The 7,238-nt window shown below is 48.0% G+C and overlaps 1 long non-coding RNA gene across 1 annotated transcript; it reads left to right on the top strand.

Moving 5' to 3' along the window:
* Window positions 1-1,511: 1,511 nt before the first annotated feature.
* On the top strand, window positions 1,512-7,031 carry LOC121134568. Its single transcript, XR_005871667.1, has 2 exons — window positions 1,512-1,981; window positions 6,050-7,031. It is a non-coding gene; the product is annotated as an uncharacterized LOC121134568 (long non-coding RNA).
* Window positions 7,032-7,238: the final 207 nt, after the last annotated feature.

The following is a 7,238-nucleotide window of genomic DNA, read 5'->3' on the forward strand; positions in this document are numbered from 1 at the left end:
CAGGTGACCGAACCCAGCACCAGATTCATCCCAGCCCTGCTCTTTACATCAGACACCGGGTTCAAAGGCTGTCACTTTCTCAGGTGAAACTTGGGCATCTCCTGGTTTCTAGCATGGGCCGTAAAAGATGGCATTGCTGATCCTGTGGGGCACGGAGTGAGGGATGATTGTAGGGTCCTTTTTGACTGGCTCGTGGGGTTCTGGGCTGCTGTGACCAGCGTGCTCAGTGCCAGCTATGCTAGGTACCTACTTTACATATTGATCTAAAATAGGGGCTCTGTGGATAGACACCCTTTAATAGGAAAGCCAGTTTGCACAGAAGACGCAGCTTTAGGCACAAGTGTACGTCTGCGTGTGCACATGTGCGTATGTTCGTGTGTATGTATGCATGCCCACATCTTACACAGCATTTACGGCCTGCTCTAAAATCACCCCCTCTGTGTGCACAGGAGTCCCTTGAGAGAAGACCCAAGCCAGCCTTACAGTGTGCAGCAACCGTTCCTCTCTCTGTCTGTTCCTGCCTCATTTGCCTCCTCCCGAAGCTGTCGGAGGAAACAGGGGTGACTAGAAAGAGCCTGGAGGCTCAACAAGGGTTATCCTGGGTTCATTTATCTCTGGCCTGTGCGCACCTGGGAATGGCTCCATAGCACTTTCCAAACAGAGTACCCCCTTGCAGCCAGACCAGAGTGGACAGCTCTAAACAGAACAGGTGGAGCTGGTCCTGAGCCCCTCCCCATGGTCCACAGTTCCTGGGCTGCAGCCTCAACTCAGTGTCAGCTCTGTCTAGCGCAGAAGGGTGTTGGAGTACAGTGTCTACTGGGTGGTTCAGCCCATCCTGAGGTCCTGGATACTGACTCCCTAGCCATCCTTTTCTTTAATGTTACTCCACCATCCTGTCCAACTGCCTTCCCTCCTGCAGGGCTATCCTGCCAACTGCCCTCTGCTGGCTAAGATTCCTGTGCCAACTGCCCTCTGCTGGTTAAGGTTACCCTGCCAACTGCCCTCTGCAGGCTAAGGTTACCCTGCCAACTGCCCTCCGCTGGCTAAGGTTATCCTGCCAACTGCCCTCTGCTGGCTAAGGTTACCCTGCTGGCTAAGGTTACCCTGCCAACTGCCCTCTGCTGGCTAAGGTTACCCTGCCAACTGCCCTCTGCTGGCTAAGGTTATCTCGCCAAGGCCCTCTGCTGACTCTTGTGTTTCTGATTACTTTTCTGAGGCTGGTTCAGGGTTTCCATGTAGATCTTATCTCAGGATCCATCTTGGGACCCTGTGGACTCCAGGAAAGTGGAGGTCCCTGCATGATTCTAGCCCCTGAACCTGTGTGGGATTGTTCTATAGGTGTGACTTACCCTCTCAAGGCAACAAAGACCCATTACGTGGTCCTAATTATTCTTTTGCCAGTGTTCTCATCTGGCAAATGAGACCAAGGAGACCTTGGTTTCCTCCCACTCAGGCGTGGCTACATGAAACACATTCTGTGCTGTCGTAGTTCTGCCGTCCAGACCTGGGAGTCCATTCTGCCTACACTCTCATCCTCACCAGTGTCTTGAGTTAATTATGAGGAGAAAGGAGGGGCATTTGCACGTCTGGACACTTGTGCTCTGTAGTTCTATCCCTGTTTGTAGTCACTTTGTAACCTAGGCAACGCCTGTTGGTATTTCTTTTCTTTCTTTTTCTTTTTTTTTTTTTAAAAAGATTTATTTATTTTGGATGTTAGAGTCAGCGTCTCGCTATTAGCATTGGTTAAGCTGGAACAGGCTGGCTTCAAACTCAGAGACACATCTGCCTCCCCCCCCCCCAAGTGCTGGTATTAAAGGCCTGTGCCACTGCACCTGGCAAGGTTAATGTTTGTTTTATGAGTATTGATTTTTCGCCTGCATGGATTTCTTTGCACCATGTGCCTGCCTAGTGCCCTCCAAGGCCAGAAGAAGGTGTTGGATCTAACGGAACTAGAGTTACAGATGGTTGTGAACCACCGTTTGTAAGTACTGGGGCTCTAACTGGGGTCTTTTGCAAGAGCAGCCAGTGCTCTTAATGGCTTAACCATCTCTCTAACTCCTGTTGGTAGTTGCTCATGTAGGGACTCATGTAGGAGCCAGATACTCATCGCTGATCCTCCAGGGGAAAGCACAGGCAGGTGAAGCTTAGTTCCTACTTGTTGAAGGGACTATGGTCTCTGGATCTACCCCCACCGCAGTCGGAGGAGGTGCAGAGAGGAGGTTTTGGGTTTAAATGGGTTCAGCTTCCTGTCTTGCTGACAACACTTTTCACATTTGAGCTGAATGGTCAGTCCTTGATGCTGCAGGCTAAACGGAGCCCCCGCCACCGCCCCGCTGCCGCCGCCCACTGCTGCAGTGTTAATGCTTCCATAATCTCAGGCTCTGGATAAGGGTATAAAAGAGGGGGTAGAGAGGGGATGCAGGAACGGTTACTCACAGGCCCAGAGCTTGACAGAAAACCCCAAACTGGATTCTGCTACTAACAGATGGGATTCAGTGAGCGAGTGGATGTCATCTGGACACTCAGGGAACAGGGTTCTGGGAAAGGGTATGTGGGCATTAACCAGTCTGTAAACACGCAGAAATTCTATAGAAGTAATTGATTAGTAACTATCATGTAATTGCAGGGTAATCACATGGTTATTTTTGCTTTACAAATTAAAGTGTTACTATGAGATTGAACAATTATGCAGGGCAATTAGAGGCTGAGTCACATGCTAATTCTGGATAAAATAATCAGGTGAGCCATGGGGATGGGCAGTTCAAACGTGGGGTTGTGTGATCTTGTTATTGTATGGTGACTGGCCTCGCCTGTGTCTCAAGGATTAGGGACAAGGACTTCCTACCAGTGTTCCCAATGACTTCCTTACAGTGCTCACCAGGTACCAATGTTGCTGTGGTGTAACAGGAAGTACCCTCCCCAAACTCAAGTTCTGACAACCTGGTCCTCAGCTAGTCGTTCTGAGAGGTGAATCATTCTTGAGGTGCCAAGTTCTCTGACGGATTAATCCATTGATGAGTTGGTACTGAAGGGGCTATTTGGAGGTGAGGATTGATTCAAAGAAGTAGGTCAACTGGGGACATGCCTTTGGTGACGGCACATCTTGGTCAAGTCTCTTCCACTTTGTACACACTCTGCACCCTCCTAAAGCCACAGGACCAAAATACCACGAATTGAAGCCTCTGAAACCGTGAGCTAAGATAAACCTTTTTCTGTTTAACTTGATTATCTCAGTTATTTTGGTAGCATGATGGAGATTTGGCAGACGTGGCCATTTATCCAGAGGGAAGGAACTTGGGCGAAACTCTACACTAGTGATCCTGGCTTGATGAGAACACTCTTTAGAATATCAAGGCAGTGGAGCAGACACCTTCCGGTATCAGAGCTCCATACTGTGGATTGCAGCAGCCCAGATCCTTTCTCCAGACCCGTTCTCGGGTAAAGCCACGATACTTGATTTGCTGCAGAAAGGAATGTCAGGATGAGTTAGAATGAAGCAGAGTCAGAATTTATTAGGAGGACATTCTGATATAAATCCAAGCAAAAGTTTTAATAGAACGAGTGTATTCAGAAAAAAAAAAAAGATCAAGGCACATCCAAGGGTGGATGTGGGCTCCTCAAGAGACCAACCTGCTGAAGTGTCTACACAGCAGCCATGTATACGATTTTGGTTGGCTTCTGAAGGCATATCTCAAATTAATTAGGACTTTTTCCCTTTTTAATCTCTTTTATAAGACATTTTCAGTAAATGTGATTATAAGGTGGTCCTTGAAGTGCCTTCAGCAGGACTGCTGAAAACGTAAAACCATAGGTTGCAAGAGTTGCGCAGGTATTTGCTGCAAGTGGAGTGTAGGCGTCTTGCCTGTGAACCTGTAGTGGTGACCACACCCATTTGGGTGTGGCTTCAGGTGGATGGAAGTGGAGAGAGGGAAGGGTGAGGCGTGGTCTTGCTTGCACGGGTCTTTCTCTTGGGTCAGCCGATCCAGTAAGATGGGCAGAGAAGTGCTCCCGCGGTTCTTTGTATTTTTCCGTGTTAAGTGTTCCCCCAATAAACACCCATTTATCACTTATCTTGGGCCTAGTGAAATCCTGACCTTCGATGGAGTTTCTTGAGAGATTCCTGGAGAAGTTCAGGTTTATGGTTAGGAAAAGCGAGAGGCCACTATTTGGTCATACGTGCTTAGGTCACGAAACCATGGCTCCCTGCTGTCTCCGCAGTCTTACTTGAAGCATCTCTATAAAAAGCATATTCTTTCTATGTTGGCACCTTTCAGGGCAATATACTGGAATTTTTTTTTACATTCTTCCATACAATATATTTTGGTCATGTTTTCCCCCTCTCCCAGTTAGTTACTCCCAGATCATCCGTACCCCCCCATCTACCCAGCTTTATTGTTTTTTCTTTCTCTTTCAAAAACAAAACAAAAAGACCCCCCAAGAAACACACCTCCCCCCAAAATCACACACACACACACACATACACACACACACCAAAACAAACAAGTAAAAAACCAACAAGACAAAAAAAGCCAAAACAAAGCAAAATGAAACAACCCCCCCCAAAAAAATACCACCAGGTTTATTTTATGTTGGCCAACTACTCCTGGGCACAGTGCCTGCCCTGAAGTGTGGTTGATTCACCCTTTTGCCAGTGGGTATTAATATTAGCAGCAGATAGCTTCTTGGTTAGGTGCAAAGATACATAAGTCCATGGCTCCATCCCAGCCCGAATGGCTACCAGTGCACAGGGGGCCTTTGTATGTGCGTTTAGCCATGCTCGCACATGTTCATAACCCTCTTCAGTGATGCTCATTTTTACCTCAATGAAAAGCTTGAGGTTCACTGGGGGAGACAGATGGAGATGTGTGAGATTAGACCAAAGGCCTGGTCATAGCCGCATCCTAATGCGTGGCTTTGCACAAGGGTCTTGGCTAGGACTCTCTGTCACCTAGGGTAGGGAGTTCTAAGTGGGTATCCAGTGTACTGGAGGATATTTAGGAGAATCCTCATCCCACCTCTGGGATCCCTTTATCACCCTCTCCACAATGTACTTAATTATAATAATAGAGAACATCTCTAGACATTACCGAACCTCCCCCAGAAGCACATATCACCCCAGTGAGAGCCCCTGATCAGAAACAGTTTTGGGAGGCGTATTATCCTCAGAATGAACTGACCTGCAGCACATTTGTAAATAAAGTTTTATTGTCACATAGTTGTGTTGCCACAGTTCACACGGTGCCTGACTGTCCTCGCTGGTAATGACAGCCCAGAAGCTATGGCGGAGGAAATGCCTTAGAGATGACCACACTCACATTGACCCTGTGTGTGAGAAGGTGACCCACACAAGTCAGTTGAGAGCAAGACGATTAAGAAGTAGATTATAGGGAACCTATAGTTTGATATTCTAACGAAACTGTTTCTAATACATATTGGTGATAGAAATGTGTTAGATGGGTGGGTGTCCTCCTTGGACCACTCAAGAGTCTCCAGGTGCAGAGTCCAACCAGAGAGGCCAAGATATCATGTTAGGCTTGAGACGTAGGGCCACAACCTCCAGGCACACACCACACCTTTGTTTCTGCTGTGACAGCTGAGCACAGCAGACATCCATCCATGTGTCAAACATTCATACACCCAATAGGATGCTCATGCACGCAGTAAGTTTCCATGTGCACAGTAGGTGTTAATGCATGAGATGGGTGCTTTGTGCACACTGTAGGTGCTCATGAACAAGCAGGTATTTGTACAAGGTCTATAATAGTCCACGAGCCTCACGCCAGTTGAGATGCTCTTCAGACCTGACCAAAGTCTTGGGCGTGGTATAAGCTACTTTCCTTCAGGGTTCTGTGTGGCAGAGCTGCTGCTTGGGTTCAAACTCATACCTGACACTGGAGTGAGAAGCAGTTTTAGGGACCTGGAATACTCTAAGGTGGGAATAGAAAGGGTGCTCAGTGAATAAGAGGACCTACTTGTCTTGGTAAGGTGTAACAGGGTGTTTCCAATGGAGAATCTTTTCACCATTTCACACTTACCTTCTTCTTGCAAGAGCAGGAAGAAGAGAGGAAGAAAATCACAGAAGAGGGGGCATCCAGAGCCGACAGCCTGCAGTCTGCCTGGCTTTTAGTCCTTGCTCCAGGACCAACTGATGCACTTAACCGTCCCTCTTCCTAACCACCAAACTGCCGGTTCCCCGAGCTGCTGTGGTGTGTTCTGGACTGGAAGCATTCACCTAACTTGAAGCACACTGGCCTCATCTTAATCTGTCCACACTGACTAAATTTTCAGGCTGTGGTTGGGAACTGTGCCCTTCGGCCTGTGGAAACTCCGTTTCTGCTTCCTCTGAGTTTAGCTAGGGGGACCCAGAAAAGTCGAGCATGGAAGGCTAACCCCCAGAAGACCCCAAGAAGGTGCAATGGCTGGTCACCAAAATATCTTTTTAGAGGATGAGCACGTGGGAACTCTGTGGAAATACATTTGGAATGTTTCAGAATAAACATCTCCTCGTGCCCTTGCATGGTGAACTGGCCTGGCAGCCAGGACACCGGTGACGTGTGGCCATCCTTCTCTGTGTTTCCAAAGCATGGGAAGAGCCATTTGCTGGGCTGTTAGAATCTGGCTTCAGAGAGGGCTGGTGAGGACTCCTGAGCTCTGAGTGTCACCAGCACACATATCTTCAGGGAGATAAAGCTGTACTCAAGGCAGCAACAGTTAACCATGCTTCCCCAGTCTTCTGGTGTACTTGATGGGGGATGTCCTTCCATGCATATGCGTTTCTCCTATTGGTTGATGAATAAAACACTGTTGGCCAATAAGGCAGGAAGGTAGGCAGGACTAGGAGACGAGGAGAATTCTGGGGAAGGTAGGCAGAAGGAGTCACCATGTAGGGCCCGGGAAGATAGGACGCACCAGGAGTTCCCCAGTAAGATAAGACCACATGGAAATACATAGATGAACAGAAATGGGTTAATAATTAAGACAGAGCTAGCCAATAAGGAGCCCTAGCCACCGGCCAATAGTTTTACAACTGATATAGCATCTGTGTGTTTGTTTGGGGTTGAGGTGGCTGCAGAACCAGGCCAGGCAAGAACCTCACAGAACATTTACTGTGAAGACAGGGGGCCCTGATCTGTTCCTCATGCCAGGAAATAAGATCTAGTTCATGTGTTAGGAGCCAGCATGCAGCATTTGAGTTGAAATAACAGCTGCATCGGAGGTCAGGACAAGGTCAGGGAGTT

Source organism: Mesocricetus auratus, unplaced genomic scaffold (assembly GCF_017639785.1).
Source record: "Mesocricetus auratus isolate SY011 unplaced genomic scaffold, BCM_Maur_2.0 Super-Scaffold_100028, whole genome shotgun sequence".
In the NCBI taxonomy this organism is placed as follows: Eukaryota; Metazoa; Chordata; class Mammalia; order Rodentia; family Cricetidae; genus Mesocricetus; species Mesocricetus auratus.